At 38.3% G+C, this 4674-nt stretch overlaps 1 long non-coding RNA gene across 1 annotated transcript in view; it reads right to left on the bottom strand.

Annotated features, from left to right (window-relative positions):
• Nucleotides 1-281: 281 nt before the first annotated feature.
• LOC107677400 (uncharacterized) overlaps nt 282-4674 on the bottom strand; it is a 5299-nt gene continuing 906 nt past the window's right edge. The window contains exon 3 of the long non-coding RNA XR_001632835.1: nt 282-547. This is a non-coding gene — a long non-coding RNA (uncharacterized LOC107677400). The remainder of the gene's footprint in view (nt 548-4674) is intronic.

Here is a 4674-nt window from a genome sequence, read left to right as displayed (position 1 = left end):
ATGAATGCAATAGCTCAAGTCTGTATTGTCATATTTGTCAAATTTATAGGTCCATAACTTCAAAATGGTACCGTAAAAATGTCTGAATCTTTTCAGACATTAAAGCCTATAATGAAACTTTTAACGCACCCTCAAGGACAGCTGAGATTTTGCGCCTCCAATTGGGCAATCAGTGCAATGGCCTATTCAACTGTATAGTCACATATGTCATATTTATAGGTCCATCTTCTAAATGCAATACAACAACAATGCAATGGCTCATTCAGTTTAATTCATATTTATTTGTATAACGCATTTCACAACACATATTGTTTCAGAGCAGCTTTACAGAAAATGCATGTTTTTCTGTTACAAAACCAGAATAGTCTTTATAGGAGTGGGTATCAGAAAGAACAGTTGAAGTCTAGTACAAATTATAGTATTTACAAATACCATATATGCATTTAAGCAAACTTTCTGCACATTTTAAAGCAATGAAAATGTCATCGTTTTGTATCTGGAGTCCACTATTCACAGGTGCTGGGTCATGTGAAGTCTTCATAAGAGGCTAGATAAAAAAAAAAAAATCATTACTGCACCCAAAGGATGACATGCACGTTTAATAATTAACGTATAATGTAATTAGATTTAATGTTGACAGCCCGTTTTCGCTCTTATCTCAGTGTTATTTACATTTTAAAATAGTTCATTGTTCGTTTCTGAAAAAGAGACGCAAAGTTGAGCGTGAATAAGAAGCTAAGAAACGCGGAAGCGTCGCGTTTTTAAGGTGGAACGGATAACGTCAATAAGAAGCTGCGAATAAGAAGCTGAATTCAGCCTCGTGAATATTCGACTGTGAGATTGTTAGTCGAATCAGGATCCTCCTATCGAAGCATGGAATCTTCGACTATTCGTGGTCACCCCTAATATATATATATTGTAATGTCTACATTTTTTAGATTGATGTGTCTCAGATGTCTCATATATATATATATATATAGGCCCTCAGGCTTGGCCCCCCCACGGACATCCCTGTGCCCTCCTTCGGACCGAGGGGGTCAGTCGGACTTGAGTTTAGCGTGTATTATAGTCTTACTCATACAACTGCCTGCTGTTGCTTCTGATTGCTTTTAGATGGAAAAGCTGCCCATAACTCCTGGTCTAGGATGTGTTTTCTTCGTAATAATAGCATAACGAAATAGATTTGGCAAACAATCCAGTGTATCTGCCCTTCTGCTTTGGAAAGCATCAAATGATTTTACAATGCATTTTCGCAAATCATGCTAACCTGCTTGCTTTTCTGTTTAATTTAACAGTGTTTTTTGTGAACATATATATGCTTTAATAACAAATAATTGTAGCCTAACACCTTAAAATAAGGTTCGATTAGTTAATGTTAGTTAATGTACTTGTTACGGGGCTGACAAGACGTGAGACGTGCGGATCCATGTGCAAGCTTTAATTCAAGCAGAGAGGTCAGAAACACAGGCAGGGTCGAACAAATGGCAAACAGGTATATGGCGGGAAAGACACAAGAATAATCCTAGGGCTAGCGAAGGTCGACGAACGGCGAACAGAATCAAAAGGGCGAGACTAAGGGGATAACTCCAGGAAACCAGGCAAGGATCAGAAACCGAGAAAACAGACAAGGCAAGACTAGGCTAAGGCAGGGTAAACTAACGAGGGCTCTGTAGTGTAGCTATCAAATGATAAGCGCTAAACAATACTCGGCAGAGGGAAGGGATCAGAGTGAGTGTTAAATAGTGAGTGAATGATATGAAACAGCTGTGTGCAATCAGTGCTGTGTGTAATCAGTGAAACAGCTGTGTGCAATCAGTGCTGTGTGCAATCAGTGACCTCCTTGGCCGGAACAGAACAGGCAGAGAGTTCATAGGTGGCCTCCTTGGCCGGAACAGGACAAGCAGAGAGTTCATAGACGGCCTCCTTGGCCGGAACAGAACAGGCAGAGAGTTCATGGACGGCCTCCTTGGCCGGAACAGGACAAGCAGAGAGTTCACAAAGGGTGACCTCTGATGGCTAGCAGACGGAAGTTCATGGACCGGATACGTAACAGTACTAAAGTGTATTAACGTGTTAGTTAATTATTGTAAAGTGTTGCCTAAATAATGTATTTCGAGCGTTCACTTGAAAAAAATGTGAAATTTTGCCAATTTTGCTTCTCTGCTTGCAATCAGATCATTTTAAGCCGCTAAACTCCGGGAAAGTTTTCAGTAGCTCTGTCATATTCTGTGATTGTCTCTGAAGAGCACGAGCCCTCACACTGTGTGAAGTACAGACTGAACGGAATGTCAACACATCCCACCGCTGTATGGCCAGATGAGACGCAAACTACGTTTTCTCGACTGGATAACCAGTCTCGCTAGTAAAGTTTTGATGGATGAAGACTGCAATCAAGGTAAAGACGATTGCGGTGACGTACAGGAGTCGTACAGTAAGCAAGCGTGAGTCCGTTATAATAATGCATGTATGAGTGCTCTTGACGCACTGATCGCACATTGCATTTATGCACAGGCACAGACATTTCTGTACATTCACGTTGTTTCCACACACATTCACGATAATGTTTTGATTTGTCATGTGTATATTGCTGTGTTTAGTTTTTCTGAATGGATCTGTGTACTGTAGTAGATAAATGCAGTCAACAGGCGGTTGGTTTATGGGTTTTTGGCATCTCCATGTGGTCTTGTTCAATATCGCAACTTTGCTGTTGCACTGTACACATAGGCTACTATACAATTCTGAATTTTTTAGCTTTATTTTTTTCTTTCATATCTGCTTATATGGGCTCCTTATATCATTTGGTTCTTTGGTGTCCTTTTGGAGTTTCTAAGTGTCCTTCAGATTGCAGAGAGAATAGAGACTCGTGTTGCATTTTCAGTGAATTATTCATTCCAGTGTGTTTCGCCCAGCTGTGTTTAGTTATACGGAATGGATCCGTGTACTGTAGTAGATATATGCAGTCAGCAGGCGGTTGGTTTAGTTTTTTTGGCATCTCCATGTGGTCCTGTTCAGCATCGCAACTTGACTTCTCTAAAATGTAAAAAAAGCTCTTTGCTGTTGCACTGTACACATACTATAAAATTCTGATGTTCTTTTCTATCATATGTGCTTATATGGGCTCCTTATATCATTTGGTTCTTTGGTGTCCTTTTGGAGTTTCCTTTTGGAGTTCTTTTGGAGTCCTTTTTTGGACAGACATCTAAATTTATCTTGAAAAAAGCTTGCAGAAAATATAGATTTCAATCTTCTGGTTTACTTTGCTGGATATAGCAAATGATGACAAAAATAAACATTTGAAACAAGATAAATGGTCTATGCTTAAATTCATGAAGTGTGCGATTAATCACAGAAAAAGGGTGTGATTAATTAGATTCAAAATTTTAATCTATTGACAGCCCTAATATATTATATGAAGCTGTGATATAGTTAATCTGGTTTATTTCTTGGTTTATTTATTTTTTGGCTAGTAGACATTCTGAATGGCCGGTAACTTAATTTAATTTAATTTATTAGCCAAATTGTCTGGTGAGTGAAAAAGTTAATTTCTTAAATTGCTTAAATTGTGATTTTGCTTTTTTTAATTATAGAATACTGACAAGTAGATTATGGTGGGGGTGCAAACGTTTTTCTAGATTGGGGTGTCAAAAAACAAAACTGAAAAATCACTGAATTAAAGCAAAATTCACAAACTTTCTTCCACAAACAAAGTCGATTTATGTAAAGGGTTGGCTGTGATTACCAAAACCACCTCATCTTGTGCTGCAGAAGCTGTTAGCACTGACTAACTCTGATAATAAATCAGTGACTGGAAGGAGAAATCAGCAGGAGATCCATTCGAAAGCTCTTACCGCTCGTTTTCCTTAACCACCTGCTCCAGGCTTGCTTTGACATCTGTCATCTGCCTCCGAGTGTTTGACAGAGAGAAACAAGCATGTGACTGAGAGGTGGGAGGAGCGTAGATAGTGTATACGTTATAGAGATAGTGTACTCTTGAATGGCAAACTTATTATAGAACAAGTTCACTTGACTTGGGATTAAACTGCAATTTAAAGCTGACAGCATGAAATCAGCCCCATCAAGCTCTGACAGCAGTAAAACCTCACTGTAATGTGAGCATTTATGTTGTGTAAGCATTTGTGTTGGGTAGCAATGTGTACCTGATAGAACTTGAGCTGCATCTCCATCTGTTGTATGTGCCTGTCATATTCTTCTATTAGAGGAGCCATTAGACTGAAAACACACACCCAGGTCAGAAAACAACATCGTAAAACATTTAAGATTATAGGTTATTAACATTTAGGGTCCCATAATAGTGGATTACATAGCAGTACAGTTATAATAATACTGTAATTACAGTATACTACAATCAATAGTTTATCATTTTACATGTATTACATAATTAAAAAGAAAAAATTAATACTACATTTTATGTTTTCTAAATAAAGATATATATATATATATATATATATATATATATATATATATATGTGTGTGTGTGTGTGTGTCACGTGTTGCTACTGTGAGGAGCACGGAACGAGGAGACCAGAGTACAAAACAAAGGAGTAGAATTCTTTTTTTCAGGGAATCACACGTAGCACAAGGAGTTGACAAACAATTCCAGACAAGGGAGAACAGAACGGGCTAGAACTAAATAGGGCAGATAAGGAGAGGCAG

This window comes from Sinocyclocheilus anshuiensis, unplaced genomic scaffold (genome assembly GCF_001515605.1).
Source record: "Sinocyclocheilus anshuiensis isolate Anshui unplaced genomic scaffold, SAMN03320099.WGS_v1.1 scaffold849, whole genome shotgun sequence".
Classification (NCBI taxonomy): domain Eukaryota; kingdom Metazoa; phylum Chordata; class Actinopteri; order Cypriniformes; family Cyprinidae; genus Sinocyclocheilus; species Sinocyclocheilus anshuiensis.
Note: the sequence above shows the minus strand (reverse complement) of the source record. Positions and strands in the feature narration are given on the sequence as shown.